The sequence below is a fragment of the Sorex fumeus genome, unplaced genomic scaffold (assembly GCF_029834395.1).
Source record: "Sorex fumeus unplaced genomic scaffold, SorFum_2.1 ptg000146l, whole genome shotgun sequence".
Taxonomy (NCBI): Eukaryota; Metazoa; Chordata; class Mammalia; order Eulipotyphla; family Soricidae; genus Sorex; species Sorex fumeus.
The window spans coordinates 2,775,919-2,798,618 of NW_026606203.1; the positions used below are offsets into that span (position 1 = coordinate 2,775,919).

Here is a 22,700-nt window from a genome sequence, read left to right on the forward strand (position 1 = left end):
CAAGAGGCCGTTAAAAAGCCCCGCCGCTACCTAGGCATACACATGCTGGATTCGGTCCAAGTGTTTCATGCTCTGGGGAAGAAGAGTGATCCAAAACCTGGAATCTCTTCCTCCCAGGTCCTGAGTAGCTCAAAGAAGCCTAAAGATGTCAAGCCATCCTCAGCTGTCAAGTCATAGCTAGGTGCTACAGGGGATGGAAAAGGCCTTGAGAAAACTCAGGTCAAAGCACAGAAACCAAGTAGCCGTGCTGAAAAACGCTCATCTCCATCCAAGTCTGAGCTGCCACCTCCTGGGAGGTCAAATTGGTACCTTTGCCGTTTCTTACCATGAAGAGTCCCCAAGCTAGACCTGTTCCTCAGAGACGACAATCTGTGGCCTCACATCGTCCTGCTGCAGCTTACCCTGCCAAGCCCGAATCTATCAATGCAGCTCAGCCAACTACTGCCAATTCTTCCTGGTCAAACACTCCATTTTTGTCGATTCTCCCAAACTTGCTCAGTCCATTTCAACCACCCATTTCGACCAGGTTTGCAGAACCCTACTATCCGGCCTATTCGTCACCTCACAGCTTCTAGACCTGATCCCTACAATAGCAGCTGGCATTTCCCTCCAGCTGGAACCTCCTCCTGTCTTTGTGGACAAGCGGCAGTTGCCAACCAAATGTCAGAGTCAGTTTCTCCTCCAAGACTTCCGTTTCCAACCGATTCCATGGAGAAAGCCCAATGTTCCCGAGCCAGTCATGTCAAAGCCCATTACCAAAGAGCAGAGACCAGAGCGTGAGGCTATGAAAAGGAAGGCTCAGAAGGAGCGTGAGAACGCTGCCAAACACACATCTTTGGGTGAAAGTTCAGAACTTTATTGAGAGGGAAAAAGAGATGGACATCTCTTTCTACTATGGCTACGTAATGGGAGTAGCTGGAACGGTAGGTTTCACTTGAGGTACCAGATGGTTTTCCTAGGCAAACACTGACATGCCATACTCATTTTATTTATTCTAATATATTTTTTCAAATTAAAGAGATGCATCATAGTTAATTGGTTGTTAATAAAAGTTATGAATGTTTAGATGCTGTCAACTGTGGTTGTTTTTGGGAGTGGCTGGGGGTTGAAGGATGGGATGGGAAAGAATGGGAAGTTAGAGATAGGAAAAAGGGTGAATAGACAAGACTCTACGAAATACAAACTTGGTCCAGGGTTATAAAGCCCATCAGATGAGAAATTGCATGGGTATGATGAAGAGTGGGGTAGGGTCAGAGGAACATTATAGCCTACAGGGCATTTGCTCTGCAAACAAGAAGGACTCAGTTCATTTCTTGCAGTCTTTTATGGTCCCCAGAGACCCACCAGATCTGAAACTTGAGCACAGATCCAGAGATAAGATCATAGCACAATCAAGTATTCCCCATACCTGGTGTCCTCCACAAAAAAATTGGGAGAAATGGCACGATCTGCAGTGTTTTGTTAAAAGAATAATTTTGGAATAGGCTGAGGAAGGCAGATGAGTCTAAGATGACCAGAAGAAAAGTAAAAATTCTTCCATGGAGGCTGTGTTTACGCCTCCTGGCCACTTTTGGAAAATAACCAAATTTGAGACACATCACTAAAAGGTTTTGGTGGTCTATCCATAAATGATGGCTGGGGGATTCGAACTCATACACTGGGGAATAAACCTACCTGATGAGTGATCAATGCCCTCAGAGTCATTCAAGGATGACTCTTAACAGGGACAAAACCAAGAGAACAATTGAAGCATGAAGCCTGAAGATCAGCTCCTGGGAGATGCAAAGATAAGTACCAATGTCCTCGGTGCCTCTCTTCAGCACCCGTAGCTGCAACATTTCACTTATTCCCAGCAATATTCAGAGTTGCTGTTACGGTGACACTTCACTAGCGTGTTTTCAAAATGCGGTCCATTGCCTCTGTTAGTCTTTGGATTTGTAAACTCCCCAAGGTAGCCAAGCCAGTTATCAGGAAATTTCTGGTGCGGGAGCTCAAATTATATTAGCTTGAGGGACTGGTCCTTGGTCTTCCATCGTGCCTGGTTCCTGTAACCTGCTCTAAACATCGCTGTTAACTGCAGCTCACACAAGAACCAACGTTATAAATGGCTTTGGGGCTGCGTTGCCAGAGGTACTGGACTAAGACATGCGCACTAGGTCACCACTTCCAAAGCAGTAGGTACCGGTTCTCCTTCAGCCGGGAAGGTGTTGGTGGAAAGAGATGGCCCTAGGAGTCTCAATCGGGTGATGGATGAATGGAAAGGAAACTGGGACGGGTAGAGAACTGGACAGCTGGTGATGATCATGGGATAGTTGGTGGATGTTTTTCAAATACGTTAAATATTATTTGTAAATAATATTCAAAACAAAAATACGAAAATAAGATAGGTTCCAAAGAACAGGTTACATATAAGACCGAGAGAGCTGAAAGGGCTCACATTCATTCTGGAGCTTTCAAACATACCATTTACTAAATATGTTACTTTCACATCACTTAGCTGTGGAGAGGAATAGTGAGAAACAGAATGCCACCAGAAAAGCAAACTGGATGACCACCTTCAAAAAAAGCCAGGTGGAAGGTGTTCACATGGATCCCAAGTGCAAATATATGTTAACAGGAACATATTTTTAACTAACTCTGTTTGGTACCAGTAAACACTTTGTTGAAAATGGGGGGAAATGAACGCAGTTTCTGACTGACCTGAGAAGAACCAGTTAATAGATATTCCCAGGAAAGGGTAGTTGACTGGCTGGGAACAAAAAAACGTGAAAAGTGTTTTGCTACCTTTAATGTATGGCTAGAGGAAAATGATCCCAGTCAACTCTCAAAACTAACAAGCTTCAACTCCCTTGAAAGAAAGTTGTATTAACTGAGGAAAAATTGCTGGGAGAAAAGTCTGAAATGATGAGAAAAGAGACAATAAGGGTAAAAGGAAGGGCTTGAAATTTGGCGAAAACAAAGCTTGAAACAAGAAGATCTAGTGGGAACATGATCTATTGGGAATGGGATCTGAGGAGGAAAATAGCAATATCAGGGATGTGAACAAGGAAAACCAAGTTAATGAAGACTTAGTTAGCTGACTACTCTATGGGCAACATGGTTCCAAGAATACCAGAATTTACCAAGGAATTTACTTTAATTTTCTTTTTTTTATATGGAAAATTACAACATGTATTTTTGCCTTCTTAAAACACAATTTGGAGTGTTCATTTCTTTCTCAATATTCTGTTCATTTGTGTAAGCATCTTAAACAACTGTTGGATAACAGAATTATATGATCAGACTTATTTTTTACTTTAATGTTTAGTTGAGATTACTGAAAACTCGGTCTAAATTGAAGTTTGTCTTGATTGGTACAAGTAGAGAAGGGAGGACTAGGGATGGAATTAGAGATTATAGGGTACCACATTTAGTTCCTAATAAAACAAGTAAAGCACAGTGTCCCAAAGAGACTATTGAAAAAGATATTCATCTCTATTTAACCTGTATATTCAGTATTTTCTATATTAAATTAAAAATGAAAGAATGTTCCTATATTTGGTCTTTTAAAGACATTCCAGGTTGGTTAAGGAAAGAAACACTGCCTATGAAATCATAACAACGTAACTATAAAAATCTGATTACTACTTAAATTTCCAAGAATGTCAGTGCTAAGAATTATTTGTCTGGATTTCCTTAGTGTACATGATCACTTAATCACTTAACTTCTCGTTAGTCGTCAATTTGCTCGAGCGGGTGCCAGTAATGTCTCCATTTGTCCCTGTCACGGGCTAGTGTAGCGCAATGGCATCTGTTGGCTCAGGGAACATGAAGGGCCTCAAATCGATCATACGTGATCTTGACGAAGAAGTCTGACCATCTAGTAGGTGGGTGGCCATGCGGTCTTTTGACATTCCGTGGCGTCCAGTGGGTAACAGCTCTAATCCAGCGGTCGTCTTTAAATCTCATTCCGTGACCAGCCCATCTGATTTTCGACACCTTGGCAAAAGAGACAGCGTCCTTGATTCATGATCGTCGACAGATGTCATAACTCCAGATTCTTTCTCTCATTTGAGTGAAACGTGATATTCCAAGCATAGCTCTTTCTATTCTTCTTTGGAAACCTGAATAGAGTTCTCATCCTGTTTGCGTAAGGCCCAGGTTTCTGAGGCATATTTTAATGCAGGAAGTACAGTGGAATCAAAGAGATGTGCCTAGAGCCGGAGGTTCGTCGTCCTCTTAGCTATTTCTTCGACATTCTTGAAGGCATTCCAAGCTACTCTCTTCCTCCTGCACAGCTCGTATGCCAGGTCATTTGTCATGTTGACCTCTCGACCTAGGTACACATAGCTGTTGCATTCGGAGATGGTTGTTCCATTGAGAGTGAATGGGGCGTCAGGAACGAGGCTGTTTCTCATAAACATTGTCTTGGTAAGTTTCAGCTGTAGTCCTACATTTCCACACACACGGTCAACGTCGGCCAGCATATGTGCCGCTTGGCTGATGTTTGGTGTTATTAAAACAATGTCATCAGCAAAGCGGAGGTGGTGTAGTTGCCGACCATCTATCTTCACTCCCATTCCTTCCCATTCCAGTCATCGCATGATGTTCTCGAGGGTGGCACTGAAGATTTTCGGTGAAATGGTATCACCCTGCCGCACCCCTCTCTTGACGTCAACGATCACTTCTTTGTAGAATGATGAGATCCTGGTAGTGAAGCTGCAATACAGCTCACAGAGGATCCTGATGTATTGGGCTTGAATGCCCTGATTGGCTAGGGCTTCAATGACCGCTTCCGTCTCAACAGTATCAAAGGCCTTTTTAAATCAATGAATGTTAAACCGAGCGGCATCTTGAACTCCCGAGAAACATCAATGAGTTTGGTTATCGTGTGGATATGGTCGATGGTGCTGAATCCTTTGCGGAACATGGCTTGCTCGCATGGTTGTCCTTCATCTAGTGTTCTGCAAATCCTATTTAGGATGACTCAAGTGAACAACTTGTAGATGACAGACAATAGGCAGTTCGGGCGATAGTTGCCAATGTCATGGATGTCTCCCTTCGTGAACAGTAGTACGGTCCTGCTGGTTTTCCATTGGGACGGAACCTTGTATTCAGGCAGGTAGCGAGTGAAGAGCCGAGCCAGTGTATTGATGAGTACTGACTGCAGGTTCTTCAGGTGTTCAGGTCTGACCTTGTCTGGCCCGGGTGCTGTTTGTTCCTTTACCAACGAAATGGCGTGTCGGATTTCGGAAGGGAGAACTTTGGGAATGACATGTCCATCCTGTGGAATTTGGTATGTCGGCAAGTGGACATGGCTGTTGAAGAGATTTGAGTAGAAGTCATGGTAATTTTCTCCATTGCCGTTCTGGAGGATGTGATGGATCCATCAGGACGTCGGAGGGCAGTCATCTTGGTCTTGTAGTTGGCGAAGGACAGGCGGCGTTACGAATACTTTTCCTGGCTTTTGCCGCATCTACCAGTACTTCTGCTCTTCTCTCTTTGAGGTCTTCCTTGATCGCATCTCTGCACTGCTTTGCAAGCTCGGATGTTAGCTTGCGGTTGCCTGAGGCATGCGCCAAACCACACTGGCGAATTAGCTCAAGAATTTTCGAAGATAGGGGATTTTTTGTGGCTATCTCTCTCTTGGAGTTCCTCACACATTCATAGAGCTGCTGAACCAGTCGATCATATTCCTCGTCAATATTGTCAACAATGGCATCTTCCCATGTTGCCGCAATAGTACCAAAGAGTTCCCAGTTTGTGGTCATTCTGGCATTTCTCTTTTTGAACTTTGCAGCCCTTTCTCCCCGCTCTGTGAAGTAGAATTTTGCACGAAGGAGGCGGTGGTCCGTTCCCGTTCGAAATATTGGGACAACAGAGACAGCTGTCAGGCAAAACCGTCAATTGAATATGATGTGGTCTATTTCGTTGTGGAATCTTCCACCGGGAGACTCCCATGTCCATCGTTTAGTTTCTACCTTCTGGAACTGTGTTACCATGAATGGTTTTGGTCGACATGATGAACTCAGATAGTCTCTCACACTGTTCGTTCCATTCTAGGCCATGGGTCCCGATGTGAAGTTCTTCAGCTGATCTTCTCGGTCCTATCTTGGCATTAAAATCACCCACAATGATCTTGTAGAAGGTGTGGTCTTCTTTATAGAACTTCTCTAGTTCCATGTAGAACTTCTCGATTTCTCTTTCATCATAATGAGATGTTGGTGCTAGACAAAGAAGATAGAAACTGCAGGCAGTAAGCCACATCTATTCAAATGTAAACTTCCGATTCGGGTTGTTATTCATTCCAATGAATCAATGCTCTTGGCCAAGTTTGTGTTGACAAGGACACTGATACTTCCAACACCTCTTTTATCGCAAGTTCCCAGGAACAATTCTCCAGTGTCGAAAACGGCATCGTGAGATTCTTGTCTTCTTGTCTCGGTCAGACCAATGATGTCGTACTTGATCATTCGCGCTTGTACCATCAGGTCCTCGATGGATGCATCTGATGCTAGCGTACATGTATTGAAAGTACAGACGATCATTTTTGTCTTCCTTCGTTGTGGCAGCCTAGGTCGGCCTTGAGATTTTGTCGGCCTCTCCTTTCTCATCCTTCTCAGTGCTGCCATGTCGCTGAAGCCTTTGGGATTAGGTGAATGTACATGATACAGGGTTAGTGTACATGATAGTCATATGAATACACCTGTGTGAATATATCGCTGGTATCTAGAGAATAGATATATAGAAATTAGATCACATAGCTGAGTGTGATCTTAACTTTTCTACACACTCCCATGCCCCACACACCCAAAGACTTGTACTAATCCTTATAGATCCATGACTTTTCTTCCTCCCCTCTCCCAGAGTCTTTTAAAATTTCTTTTCAAGTACTAATGTAATGCGCTTTAGAAAATATTGAGTTAAACTTAATTGTTGTCATGTAGCTTTTAGATAGAGAACCAAGAAAATCTTATTAAAAGAGTATTTTTGTATTCTTTGAAAATGGTAATAAGAACATTATCCTTGAGTCCCGAAATAGACATTATATAAAGAATGTTGTGAGGAATTCCCTGTACAAATCAATACTCGAAGAAATAAATGACTTCTCTGAATGAGGATGAACTGGGACATTTCAAAGTATCAATCAGTGAATCAAAGATGAATCATACCATCCTATAGATAAAAATGATCTTGATGTAATCTAGTCAACACCATTACCTTTTTTTCTTATACCAGCTGATAGCACTTTTAATTTTTTAATTTTTATTTATTTATTTTTATTAATGAAACACCATGAGGTGCAGTTGTAGACTTACATACCTTTGTACTTGATTTTCAGATATACAAGAATCAAGTACACATCTTTCCACCAGTGAACATTCTCCACCACCAAGAAACCCAATGACCCTCCCACCCCCCATCTCCCCCATTTTGCCCCAACTCAGGGCATTCCCTTTGCTTTTTCTTTGTTTTAGGGTGTTGCGGTTTGCAATGGAGGTCAATACCATTACATTTTCAAAGAAGAAAATAGGCCCCTATATGTTCAAGACACTAGTACTGTCCTGCGGTTCTTTCCAGTATGTACATTGCTCCAAGCCAGCCCTTTGAAAATATGCTGGGAAGTACAACTGGATGTTCCTTTCCTCACACTGACCTGGAAGACTCTTGCTGATTCTCAGCCACATCAACTATTTCATTTGTTGCCTGATATCACCTACTGTCCTTAATTTTTAAAAAAAAAATATTTGATTTGTTTCGGGAATATAAAGAAAAAAATTAAATGGACTAATAAAACAAAAGTAAAATCAAACCTTTACACTCTGACATCAAAATCGTCCTAATAGGAGGGGAAGTAAATGACTGAAATGCGTAGTGGAGTGTTGTTAGTAGGTTGTGGACAATAGCTGGATATTTGACAGTGCATGGAGTATGAATACACAGTTGCAGAGATCAGGAACTCTGTACTTGAAGCGAATACAGTTTGTAAACTAGTCATCACAATTATATGTCTATATGAAATTTCTCTACATATGCTTTGTGCCTTCCATGCATGTATGTGTTATGCATTCCTTTATCATGAGCTCAGAAATGCATCTGAGGACACTCGGAAAATTAGTTGCGCCCCAAGTATGGGGAGAGAAGTAGTAAATAATTGGAGGAGAAAGAAATATGAGTTGGAGCTTAAGAGCCATGTAAGAGGAATATATAGATATGTATGTGTGTGTAAATACACATATATATGTATAAATATATATGTAGGCTGGAGCCATAGCACAGTGGGTAAGACGTTTGCCTTGCAAGCGACCAACCTGGGTTTGGTTGCTCTCCTCCTCTCAGAGAGCCCGGCAAGCTACTGAGAGTAACCCTCCCTCATGGCAAAGCCTGGCAAGCTACCTGTGATATATTCAACATGCCACGAACAGTAACAAACAGTCTCACCATAGGGACGTTTCTGGTGCCCGCTCAAGCAAATCAGTGAACAATGAGAGGACAGTGCTACAGTGCTATGGTTAATTCAAACGTTGTTTATGCAAAATATGAAAGAATCAAATAAATATTCTATAAAGCTTATTTTACCTATTAAATTAATATAACTTTAAATAGTGTTTAGAAATGAAGTTGAAGAATTTTAAGGCTATAGAAAGATATTGACAATATATCAAGAAACACATGGATTTTTGAGGAGAAAGAACACGTACCTGTTGTCCTTTCTTAAGGTTATTTTTTTGGCTTTTATAGAAGATGTTTTCCCTGAGTTTTTGTTAATCGCTTCCGTTTTTTAGAAAGCATCATAATAAATTATATTTTTTAAAGAAGTAAATAAAGTTGTGTTTGTGAGTGGATTATGTATGTTTGGAACCTGGGAAGTATTTTGCTATGTAAGTTACATTAAACATGATATTTATAACAGAAATACCGTCTGCAGTACTATTGACAATAGCCAGAAGAAACTATGGTATACCTACACAATTGAATACTACACAGTTTGCAGGAAACTGACATCATGAAATTTGCTTATAAATGGATGTACAGGGAAGAATATCATGCTCAATGAAATCAGTCAGAAGGAAAGGTGTATACCGATTGGACTACCCCATTTTTTGGATATAAAAAACCAGAGTATGAGACTAATACCCAATGATAGCAGAAACACAGGCCAGGAGAATTGGTCAATTGTTGGATGCTTGCCACAAGTGCTGAAGGCGAGCATTTGGAATAAAGAAGGGACTGCTATGACAATGATAGTTGGAAGTGATTACTCTGGGTGAGAACTGAGTCCTGAAAGTAGGCCAATGAATAAACGTGAGAACCTCTCTCTCTCTGTATTACAATCCATAATGCCCAAAGGATGAGAGAGAGAGAAAGAGAGAGAGAGAGAGAGAGGTGCCTGCCATAGTGTAGAGAAAGCAGGCTGTCAGGTGGGGTTTGGGGTTGGGAGAGGGAGTGGTGGGAGAGAAACTGGGGACATTAGCAATGGAACTGTATACTAGTGGAGGTTAGGTGTTAAAATATCCTATGATTGAAACTGAATCATGAAAAGGTTTGTAATATGTGTCTCCTGCAGATTCAATACAAAAATATGATATTTAGTTTCTACCAGCATGACTAACCTATGAATTTGCTGAAATTTACTTTTATCACCTTGGCTGGGCTCATTACATGGATGTCTGTGTGGTAAAACTTTTTCCATTTTATGCGGACTGAAGAGACAAAAATCATAGGGTTGGGACTTCTGGTGGAAGGAGAGAAGAGCACAAAACACCCTGTTGACCACACCTCAGCAGGGTCACCTAACTTGCCTAATGACAGACCTCCTTCAATGATTTCTTCTTTTGTAATGTGGAAAAATGAAAAGACATTGCAGGCTGACAGGGGGTTGTCCCCTCCAGTAAACACTGTTTTCTTTTTGATCAGAATTGTTTAAAGATTATTTGAAAAATTTGGAGCTTACTGATTTGTTCTCATATATTTCCCCTACATAGTGTCAGTGGGCATTGATCTAGGAAGGCCAGCATGAAAAACTTGAGGTGTATGTCTTAACCACCAATGCCAACACTACTGTAAGTATGGAACCCAAAGTACAATAGTAAAACTTCAAAATGTGTTTGTCAAGGAAATCGGTGGGAATGCAGGGAGAAATGTGTAATCTGTTGGTGGAAGCATGCAGACACTGGTGGTGTGATTAGAATTGGAATATTGTATGACAAATCTCCATTATAAATGACTTTGAAAATCAAAATTGCCTAAATTTTAAAAAAAAGAGAAGTCAACTTACGTCTATATTTCAAGAAAGCTTGTCTTAGCAAATTTTGGCAGGGAGACCATAGTTGGTAGAGAGAGGGAGAAAGAAAGGGAGATTTGACAGTTGGGAAGAGAAGCCTGGATATCATGGAAGAGATGAAAGCTAATCTTAGAAGATTTGGAGCCATCAGAGTTTAGTGAGTTAAATGGTGAGAACATTGCAGTTTAGATACTTAAATTGTGAGATTGGTTTCAGTCATCACCACTGTATATATAGAAAGAGTTCAAAGACCTCACAGACATTCAGGCTATAATAACTAACAAGGGAAGCGTTTTTTTCCTGAAGCACTATGTAAGGATAATATATTGCCAGGAAAATGATAAAAAGTTGGTTCTCTTTTTCAGAGATTAATACATTAGAGATGAAAATTTTATACAAAGGAATCTATCATCTTGCCCTGTTGCTCTGTTTTCTTGTCATCATTCCATTCTCCACCATGACCCTACCTAATCAGGGCTTTCCACATTTCTCAGCAGTATCACCACATAGCCTAAGAGCATGTGTTAACTGCCGGTAGCTCACAGCTCTCATGTTTGCCCCCCATCCAAGCCAGAGCCATCCTTCTGAAACCATGGATATTTGCTGAAGGCCCGTTCTTCCTTGAAGTGGCAGTCATGGTTAACCTCTTCTGAATCATTGTGTTTACAAATTTAGATGAATGTCACAATACTAGTGACAGGGATTTTCCAAACTTTGGTAAGCATAAACATTTCCCTTTCCCCCACGAATTTTGGGCTAGTTATTTTCTATCCACTGCTAATAATTTGTGATAATGAGGAAACAGAACTGAAGTAAAAACAGGGACATTTGTCAATTTGGTGCCATGACTAATCAGTCTTAGTATAAGTATATATTTCTAGAAAAAAAAAAGCAGAAGAAAAGGAGTTGGTTTCTAGCAAAGAATGCCAAACCTCTGCCAAGAAATCCTTTGAAAATAAAAATTCTGACTATGTACTGAACATGATTGACACTCAATGCCTCTTTTGCAGACCACACACCCGAAAGGAGAGAGAGAACAAAAGGGAATGCCCTGCCACAGAGGCAGAGTGGGATGGGGGGTATTGGTGTGGGAGGGATACTGGAATCCATGGTGGTGAAAAATGGGCACTGGCGGAGGAATGGGCACTTGATCATTGTATAATCGAAACCCAAGCACAAAAATTTGTAAATGTACAACTTTACATCATGGTGTTTCACTAATAAAAATTTTTAAAAAAATAAAGTAAAAATTTTTTTTTGTCTGCGAGAGATCAGCAGATGGGAACCTGAGTGAAGGCAAAAGATTACATTGGTTGACTTTTATTTTTCCTTGAGTATATTAATTTGATTTTGGAGTCAATTTATATGAGAGTTCATCAAGACACAGAAATTTTTAGCGCTTCTCTTGTTTAAAAGTATAGTGATACACCATATCTCTATCTCACATTCTTTTTATTTCTGATAGTTTGACACAAAAGATACGTCAAAATCTTAGATAAATGTAAATTATTTAAATACTTTTTTGATTATTTAAAATTACCTTATAGAATTACATTATAGAATTTCATAAATTTTAGGATTATGCAGAATCAACGTGCATGTATCATATTACACTCACTACTGAAAGGCCTACTCTGTCATTCACCATTGTTCAGTTTTTCCACTTTGATTATACTTTTCGATCTGGTAACTAAATAGTCTCATAGTTCTAAAGTTTGTTTTTATTGCTTTGAAAAGATTAAAATTATGCAATTTTCAACATTGGATGAAACTAGAGGATATCATGCATGTAAAGTTAGCCTTAAATAAATGAACAGATACAGAGAGATTTTTCTCATGTGTGGGATGTAAAGACACACAGCAAGGTAGAAACAAAGGTTCAAGAGCAATTTAAGGGGAGAACTGATCCACACAATTGAGTCAGGGGATTGAGAGTGAGGGATTATGGGAGATTGGGGGAGAGGAAGGGTTTATTCTTTGAGAGAATGAGGAGTGTCATGTTGGAATTATGTGTATGAGAAACCATTGTTAATTGAATTATGAATTATAGAATATAAATAATGTTTTAGATGTTTGTCTGTCTCATTTTATTCTTTTAATTTGTTTTCTCCATATGCTACATATGCATGAACTTGTAGGATGCCTATCTTTCTCTGCCTGGTTTATGTCACTAAAAATAATTTCCTCATGTTATCCATTTTATATACAAATAATAAGAAAATTTCACTTCATACAACTGAGTAGTATTCCATTGCTTTACCACCTTTCATTTTCAAAATTTGTGGTTTAAAAGATACAAATATTGGTTTTAACAATGCTCTGGTGTTTTAAAATTTTTAGTTTAGTGAAGCTAAATAGATTTTACTGAAAAACACTCAGAAACTTGTGAAACAGGTGTAGGGTGGAATGGAATAATTGTTCAAGCGAGAACAGTCATTTAACAAAGCAAGCAAAGAGAGACATAGAGAAAGGAAGCACGGTATTTCTTCTTGTGAGATCAAATCTTGAGGACCAAGCCCACTCTGGTAGTTTAGGAATAAGAACTTGGAGTGGTAAGAACTTAACTTGTGCACTTTAGGGGAGAACCTGAGTGAAACTATTATAAGTATGTTCAGGATCATGATAAACTGGAGTCTGCACTTGGAGTGAGGTGGGTAGAGAGTTCTTTGGGGAGATCTGAACTATGGAGAACAGTAATATTATAACATTAATGATAGTATCTTACCGTGGGATTCCAAAAAAATCTGTAACAGTGGCATCAGAAATGATAACATTCTTAGGTATTTGGATTTCCTGTGGAAACAACGGGAAAGCTGAGTTTATGCTCTGGATGCATCCACCTGAAACAAGGTCAACAAATCATGAATGAAAAATTAAAAGTTACATGGATCAAGGATTCTAATCCCAGTGGAAGGCTAGATTTCGGGTGGACAATTACTACTGATGGCCTGATGTAGATTCTGATCCTGGGATACGTAACAGAAAGGAGGTAGTGACAGGTATCCTCAGAAGTGAAGCCTCTGAAACAGAATTCATTCATGACAACTTATGGGTTATCAAAATTTGCTCATGGCTGCTACCATTATAACATGCCATTCAATGGTTCTGTGGTTTCAATTTACTGTGTCAATGTAAAGATGAAGTTTCCAAATGGAAGGTAAAAATCTGAGGCCCTCAAGATGATGAATCATAGTGAGGGGGGAGCTGGAGCTATAGTACAGCAGGTAGGGCATTTGCCTTGCACACAGCATACCCAGGTTAGATTCCCAGCATCCTGTATGGTCCCTCCAAGCACCGTGAGGAGTAATTCCTGAGTGCAGAGCCAGGAGTAACCACTGTGCATCGCCACGTGTGACCCAAAAACGCAAGAAAATGATGATCTGGGATTGATCCTTAGCATTGCAAACAGCATTATTTTTTAATTTTTAATTTTTTTCTTTCTTTCTTTCTTGCTTGCTTGCTTTTTTGTTTCCCTTAGCTTTAATGTCATGAAGGGATCTTCCCACATTTTTCTTCATATATCTTAAGAATTCAGGTATGATAGTGAGGCCTTTAATACATTTGATCTGACTTTGTGCCTGGCACTATAAAGAGGTCTGAGTTCATTTTTTTGCATGTTGCTGTCCAGTTTTCCCAGCACCAGTTGCTGAAGAGACTTCCTAGCTCAACTTCATATTTCTTGAGCATTTATGAAAGATTAGGTAATAATAATCTGAGGGCCAGCGTCAAGATATTTGACTATATTCCATTGATCTGAGGCCTGTCTTTATCTGAATATCATGGTATTTGGATGACTACAACTTTGTAGTAGGGATTGAAGTTGGGGAAGGTGTTCCCTTCTTTTTACCAAAGATTGCTTTAGCTCTTCATGGGAGTTTATGGTTTTGTATGAGTTTCAAGAGTGTTTAATCTATTTATTTGAAAAATGTTATGGGTATCCTTATAGAAAGTGCATTAAATCTTTATAGAGCTTTGGGGTGTATTGCCATTCTGACAGTGTTAAACCTCTCAATCCATGAGCATGCGATGTGATTCCATTTCCTCATATACTCTCTTATTTTGTGAAGTAGTGTTTTATAGGTTTTTTTTTTTTTTTTGGTATAGTTCCTTAAGTAAACCCTGAGTATTGCTGAATGTACCTTCCAAAACAGAAAGAAAATGTCAATACTGATTGAATGGTATTAAGAAATTGTTTTTAATTTTTAGACGTATTGTATTATGTATGCGTGCACATACACATACATGCTTAATTCTTATCTATTGAAGAGATCTGCTGAAATTATTTGAAATTTCTTTCAAAATGGAGAGAGGACATAAGAGTTGATAGCACAGCGGGTAGGGCGTTCGCCTTACAAGCGGTCAACATGGCCGACCCGAGTTCGATTCCTCCGCCCCTCTCGGAGAGCCCGGCAAGCTACCGAGAGTATTCAATATGCCAGACACAGTAACAACAAAGTCTCCAATGGAGACGTTACTGGGCCCGCTCGAGCAAATCGACGATCAACGGGAGGGCCTTTACCTTTACCTTTACCTTAACCTTTTTAGTTGATTCCAATATACTCGATTTTCTGAGGTATTATTGTGAATGGGATTGTTTTTCTCTATCTCTTTTTTCTCTTTCATTATTAATATATGGGAAAGCCATGGCGTACCAGATATTGATTTTGCAATATGCTACTTTACTAAACAAATCTATTGTTCCCAGGAGCTTTTTTGGGATTCTTTGGGATTTTCTATGTATAGTATCATATTATCTCCAAATAGTAAAAGCTTGAGTTCTTCCTTTTTCATATGGTTGCCCTTGATATCTTTTTTTTTTTTACCAAAATCATATGGCAAGTACTTCAAGTACTATGAAGAATAGGAGTTTTGAGAGTGGGTAACTTGTTTTGTGCCTGATTGTATTCTGGAATTCTATTTCATTGATTTCTGCTCCAAGCCTTTGGTTTTTCCCCCTTGAGAATAATACTTGCTGTGGGTTTGTGGTAATTTGCTTTGACTAGATTGAGGAAAGTACTTTCAACTCCCATTTTGTTGAGAGTTTTTCATCATGAATGGGTGCTGGATCTCATCAAATGCTTTATCTACATCTATTGATATGATCATATGACTTTTATCTTTATTTTATTGAAATGGTGTATTCTGTTGATTGACTAGAGAATGTTAAGCCATCCTTGCATCCCCAAGCTAAACCTACTTGGTCATAGTGTGTGATCTTTTGTTGAGTTTCTAGATTCTCTTTGCTGGTATTTTCTTGAAAATTTTTGGATCTGTATTCACAAAGGAAAAAGGTCTGCAATTTTCTTTTTTTGTGGTGTCTCTGTCGATTTGAGTATTAGGGTGATCTTTGCCTCACAGAAACTATTTGGGAGTATTTCTGTTTCTTCAATTTCCTGGAAAATCTTAAAAATGTTGGAAGCAGTTCCTCTTTAAAGGTTTGAAATAGTTCACTATTGAATCCATCTGGGACCTGGATTCTGTTTGGGGGTATAATTTTGACCATTATTTCAATTTCCTTGTTAGTGATAGGTCAAGTATTCCAAATCTTCTTGGTTCAGCCTTGGGAGGTAATTGGAATCCAATAATTTATAAATTTTTTCAAGATTCTCTCATTTCCTGCTGCAAAGATTCTCAAAATAATCTCTGATGATCCTATGGATTTCTGTACTTTATATTAGGATACCCCCTTTGCATTTCTGATTCAATTTATTAGAATTCTTTCTCTTTGTTCCTTTGAGAGGCTTCTCATGGTTTAATGATCTTATTTATTTTCTCAAAGAACCAGTTTTTGTTCTTAGTGGTCTTCTGGATTGTATTTTGGGATTCTAGCTCATTGATGTCTGGTACAAGTTTTATTATTTCCTTCCTCCATCCTAGTTTGGACTACTTTTGTTGGTTATTTTCCAAAATCTTGAGCTCTAATTTATTCTTGTAGGCCCTTTCTTTCTTCCTGATGAATTCTGGCAGAACTATAATCTTTCCTCTTAACACTGCTTTTGCTGTGTCCCACAAGTTCTGGTAGCTCGTGTCCTCATTCTCATTTGTTTATGGAAACTTTTTATTTCCTCTTTGATTCTTCCCTAAGCCATCGGTTGTTCATTACTTCCCTTAAAGAAAATATTTCCTTGCTGAGCTTCAGTCTGTTTGATCTATCGAGAAGTGACAAAGAAGTGTTGAAATCTCCTACTAGTATTGTGTTGCTATCAATGTTTTTCTATAAGTCTATTAGAAGTTGTTTTAAAGTATTTTGCTGGTCTGTCATTAGGATCATATACATTGAGGAGGGTGAGTTCTTTCTGATGTACATATCCCATGATCATTAAGAAATGACCGTCACTGTCTCTGATAACCTTTAATCTGAAGTTCTTGTGGTCTGATACTAGTATGGCCACTCCAGGTTTGCGGAGGTGATATTTTCTTGAAAACTTGTTTCCCAGCCTTTTACTTTTAGCCCATGGGTGCTTTGATTGTTCAGACATGTTTCTTGCAGGCAGCAGAATGTTGGGTTCAGTTTTCTAATTCATCTTCCTATTCTGTGCCTCTGAATTGGCACATTTAGTCCATTGACATTGAGAGAGATTGTTGTTTTGGGGATTTGTGCTCTCTTTATGTATAATTTTTGTACTTGTGGGGATTGCCTTAGCTTAAAGTATACCTGTTAATTCTTCTTGCAACAAAAATATGGAATGCTTTACAAGTTTGCATGTTATCTCTGTACAAGGACCATGCTCATCATTGTATCATTTCAATTTTAATATTAGTGTTATCAAACCTATTAGGAGTTAATTTTTCCATATTTTTCTCTTCTTATTACTTTGACTGTTGTCCTTCCTCACTCCTATGGCAGACAATGATTGCTAATCAAGGAATGTATTTCAAAGCAGCATGAATAAATAGATTTAGAACTTTAATGTCCCAGAAATAAAAATATGGTTTTTACTATATTATCGTTTACCCTACCCCCTAGGCATTAGTTTTACAAAATAATTCTTTTGGAAATGGTATATGAGTTTGTTTAATGTTGTTCCCTGAATCCTTCATTAAGAACATTAAAATAGAGCCTTTTGCTGTACTCACCTCAGTCCTGTGTACATCTCCAGGAAAAGGTGGATGGTGTTGTCTGCACTTTGACCACCTTGAATGTATGTAGGATTTTTCTCCTGAAGGATGAGGTGAGGATCATATTGATGATTTCATTCCACCTTATTACAAGTTCAACTTGAATGGAAGGTGAGACTCATGAGGCTCCTATAAAGGACAGAACAAAGGGTCTCAGTGAAGTTTAATGGCCAACTCACATTAACAACATAGATGACTCAAAGTAACCTGTGTGCATCTTTGTGTGTAGTGAGTTTCATATCTACTGATAGTGATTGTCAGTCATGACACATGGGAAAAACAGACCTGTAATTAAAAAATCTAGTTCTCTGAGCAGAGTGGGGTCTCTGAGGTGATTGACCAAGTGCGTAGTAATTTATTACTAAGCACATAAGTATTTTGAATGATGTGTACTTTTCGATCTAAAATTAATTCCAAATATGTCTAAAACGACAGTGTCTTGACCTCGCACATGGCTTTCCTCACCGAGGCCCCTTGGAGGTGCCGGGGTGAATTTCCCTCACGGACCTGATTAGAGCCCCGGCAGCTGAAGACCTCTGCAACCAGCCATAGGTAGGCTTAAGACCACCCTTCCCAAGCTTGAAGGAGCCTCATGCATGAAGGAACTGGAAGAGGAACCCAGATGTGCAGAACCGGGGGATGAGATCTCTATGGCTGCTCAGATCAAGACTGTGCCCCCTCCTTCCAGATCCCCCATCTTCTAATAATTCAGTGCTACAACCACGAACTGCCCCTGGATCCATGTAATGCCATCAATGGCCAACATCCAGAGACTGGATCCTATTTAGAAGACAGCAACTCTGATTGTCCTGTTCTCACTCTCAGAGAACCTGGTAGGCTTCTGCGAGTATCTTGCCCGCATGGCGGAGTCTTTGTTTCTGGTCACTGTTTCTTTTGAGGTACAGAAGCTGCTTAATTTAAGATAGTCCCCTTTGTTTATCTCTGTTTCCAGTTGCTTGGCAAGTGGCGTGTTATATTTGAAGATACCTTTAGCTTCAATGTCGTGGAGGGATTTGCCGACCTTGTCATCAATGAACCTGAGGGATTCTGGTCTGATGTTGAGGCCTTTGACCCATTTTTATCTGACTTTTGTGCATGGTGTTAGGTAGAGGTCTGAGCCATTTTTTTTTTTTTGCATGTAGCTGTCCAGTTTTTTCTGCACCGTTTGTTAAGGAGGACTCTCTTGAACCACTTCACATTTCTTTCTCCCTTATAAAGATTAGATGATTATATATTTGAGGGTGTGTGTCAGTATATTCAATCCTTTTCCATTGGTCTACAGCTGAGCCTTTGTTTGAGTCCCATGCTGTTCTCATTATTATCGTTTGTAGTAGAGTTTGAGGTTGGGGAAGGTGATGCCTCCATTGTCTTTTCCCCAAGAATTGCTTTAGCTATTCGTGTGCGTTTGTTGTTCCATGTGAATTTCAGGAGTGCTTGATCAAATTCTTTGAAGAATGTCATGGGTATCTTTATAGAGATCAAGTTGAATTTTTAAAATGCTTCGTGGAGAATTGCCATTTTGACAATGTTAAATCTCCCATTCCATATGCAGTATATATGTTTCCATTTCCTCGTGTCCTTTTTAATTTCCTGATGTATAGGTCCTTTACCTCTTTAGTTAAGCTGATTCCAAGGTTCTTGATTTTCTGAGGCACGATTGTGAATGGGATTGCTTTTTCATGTCACTTTCTTCTCTCTCATTACTTGCATATAAAGAAGCCATAGACTTTTGGGTATTGAGTTTATAGCCTGCAATTTTACTATAAATGTCTATTGTCTCTGGGAGTTTTTCGTAGAGATTTTAGTATTCTCTGAATATAGTATGATATCTTCTGTGAAGAGTGAGAGATTATTTCTAATTTTCATACATGAAAAACCCTTAATATCTTTTTCTTATCTATTTTCTCTTCCAAGTACTTCCAGTACTACATTGAACAGAAGTTCCAAAATGAATTTTTACTTAGCACATTCTGTCTGTAAATTTCTATGCTAAGAACGGTGGAAGAAACAGTGAAATCTTAGTAATTTACAAGTAAATTATGAAGACAGATAATTTAAAAGAATTTCTTTGTATAAATTTCCAAAATGTGTAGCTTTTATTAAATATATTAAGAATAAATCGTAGGCCTTGATTATACCATGAAGATTATTTTCCTGTTAGAAGATACCCTTCTGAAATGCAAAAAGAGACACATTTTGAAAATGTTGATTATTCGTTCATTCATTCAATGAATATTTGTTAGTCTGGTGGTGCAGTGCCCGCAGGAAGTCAACCTGTACCCTCAGGTGAGTACATCAACAGTCTGATGGTGTCTTCATGCTTCCTGATAACCTCAAATCGCCACTGTGCCTCTGGCTGGCTCCCAACAACTCAGGACTACGTTACCCGAGAAATTAAACTCCCAAAAGATATGTGGGAGCCATGTTCACAAACCACCCCTGGCTCAGCTATACAAGCTAATGCATTGGTCTTGTTTCAGAGACCCATAGACATATCTGGAACACATCAACAGCCACAGTTAACCTTGGACCTGCAAAAGGCTGAACACACTAGGGTAAATCGGAGGGAGGCAGGTTAGTTTGGTGCCCACCCAACCAGAACCCAGTGCAGCCACTTGCTCCCGCAATCCAAAATCGCCACCATGCTCTCCTCTGGTTTCCATCGTCTCAGGATGGCTCTCACTGAAATATTACAGCTGAAAATTCGGATATGCGGTTTTGTGACTGAAATCTCCAGGCTTTCTCTGGGCAGGATGGGCATCCCACCCTCACTGCCCTGTACTTATGGAAGCCTCAGCAGACATTTCCATACCTCAAAGCTACTACAGGCTTACCTTCCTGATAAAAATGCTAAATTCCTTGAACAAACATGATGACCTCTTAGTACCTGTATGAGACCCTTAATGCACAAAATAAAAAGGAGACAGAGAGAAAGAATTAAAGAGCCTGCCATAGAGACACACTGGGGGTGGGGGTAGGGTGTTGGGGGATGGTTTTAGGGAACCAGGAATATTGGTTTTAGGAAATGTACACTAGAGGAGTGATGGATGTTGGATCGTTGTATGACTGGAAGAAAATTATGAATAGATTTGCAATGGTTTATCTCACAGATATTGGATAAAACATTAAAAATATATATCCTTCATTTGTACCTCAGAATACTGATGGAACTTTAAAACCCAGCATATCTATTTTTGTGTTCTCTGTAGGAAAAAAAATGTTACTCACCTGTGTGCCAATAGCTTGTAGAAAGCTAAACCCAAAGATATATCAATGACTGTCTTTTGCATAAATACTGTAATTGCAGCTATGTTATGTTTTAGAATCAGTTCATGGACAAGACGTCAAGAGGAGCAGTGGCAAAGTGCATCAATGTTGAATGGAAAATGTTTCAGAAGCTTGCAAGGGAGATGGGAAGATTTGGCATGAGTAAAGGGAAGAAACAGAAGAGTGAAGTACTAATAAGTATCATGAGAAAAATGCAAGGGAGGACATTTCCTGGCAAGTGTCACACTCTGTTGAGCTTTTGCTGAGGATAAGTATTAGAAAGTATCTTTCCCATTTAGTGGCAAAAAGGTAACTTTGATGGGTGTATTTAAAATTTACTTTAACGATTAGAATTACCAAGAGATACAAAGTTACAAAGTTGCTCATAATTGAGTTTCAGTCATCTAATGTTCTAGAACTTTTCCAGTATATTGGGGCATTTTTGAAGGAATATCCCTGGTGCGAAGACTAGGGCATCTGAATCTTAACACATTTCACCAAATATATGATCTGTACTCACATGATTTACACTGTCTCCCCTGCTCTTTGATTTATGTTTTCATGCAATATTTCCTTGTGAACCTCACCTCAAGTGAGGCTCCCTATTTAAGACAAGTACATGTTTCTGGGGCACTACATATTTTTTGGTTGCTGGGAGAGACTCTAAAGCAATGCTCAGGAGGTGTGGGGGCCCCACAGACAATTCTCAGAAAACGTGGCCATGGTGCTTGGGGTCCTCTGAGGCTAAACAGCCTTTGATACTCTGGCAAGCAGGTGGTGCTGGGAGTCAAATTGGGTGCATGTGAGACAAGTTTCATAAGCACTACACTATCTCCTGCGGCCCTGGGTATTAGATTTATGTCAGCATTCTGTCATCCTCCCTTTTGTCAGAAAGCAGAGACTTGTGCAGGAGAAAGTGGAAGAGACTTTAGGGTTTAGCTAGGTTGACTGAGTAGCTGGTGATACCATTAAGATTGGAACATAAAGTAAAAATAAAACAAGAGCTCCGTGCCTTTTCCCGCTGAACTCAACACCCTCCACAGGGGTACACCTGCGGGCAACAACTGCAGCAGCTCCTTTGGACTATCCATCAGCTAATCAGCCCCTCCCCTCCAGGTGGGTAGAGGGAGCACAAGCCAGGTTCACCACTCCTCCACTCCTCAGCCCCAGCCCCGCCTTTTCCTGCAGAACTGGACACCCTCCAGCAGGGGACACCTGAGGCAGCTCCATGGGATTTTCCATTGCTCCTCCTACATTCCAGGATCCTGGGTGGGAGTGACCCTGGGATGAGCCAGATGCGTGGCCACCATATAGGGAGCAGTTCCTCCCAGAATTGGGAGTGGCCTTCTCCTGGGTGGCCAGCCGCAGTTATATTTCCCAATCTGGGCACTCAGGACTTTCATCTCTCACTTAGTCGCTTAATACCGACTAAAAATTTCTGACCACCTCTACTAGAATACAATAACATCCCACTCTCCTACTCCATTTATAACAAAAGACCTGTATGAAATGTGCTGTACAAGCTCAAAACTAAAAAGTACCTCCTCCAAAGCGCAAATCTCCACCACGAGGAGAATATGAAGAAAAGAATCCCGAATCCTCAACCGAGGTTTTCCACAATTGCACTCTCTTTGATAAAGAATTCCAGGATAAAATGCAGAGGGTGTTCAAGGACCTACTCAAAGAATCAATGGAATAGATATCCAAAGACTAAAAGAAGAAATGAAAAAACAATAGAAAAGAGAGCCAAGAAAATACAGGAAGAAAAGAGAACAGAATTTTAAAAAGCTACAAAAAGAAGAGTCACAAATAAAGGATTCAGTGGATGAAATTAAAAAGTTAGTAAGTGCCCTTAGCAATAGGATAAGTGCAGCTGAAGAGAGGATCAGCGAGCTTGAAGATGAGCAACAAAATCCCACTGGGAAGAACAAGCAATAGGAAAAGACCTCAACCCCAATGAAAAAGCTAGAGTAAAAGAAACCATTGCTGAAAAGCTCCCAGAGTTAAGGAAAGCAGACATCCAGATCCAAGGAGCCAGAAGGGTACCAGC

General features: G+C 39.8%; 1 pseudogene; it reads right to left on the bottom strand.

Moving 5' to 3' along the window:
- Positions 1-16,939: 16,939 nt before the first annotated feature.
- On the bottom strand, positions 16,940-17,036 carry LOC130016101 (uncharacterized; annotated as a pseudogene).
- Between the last annotated feature and the right edge of the window lie 5,664 nt (positions 17,037-22,700).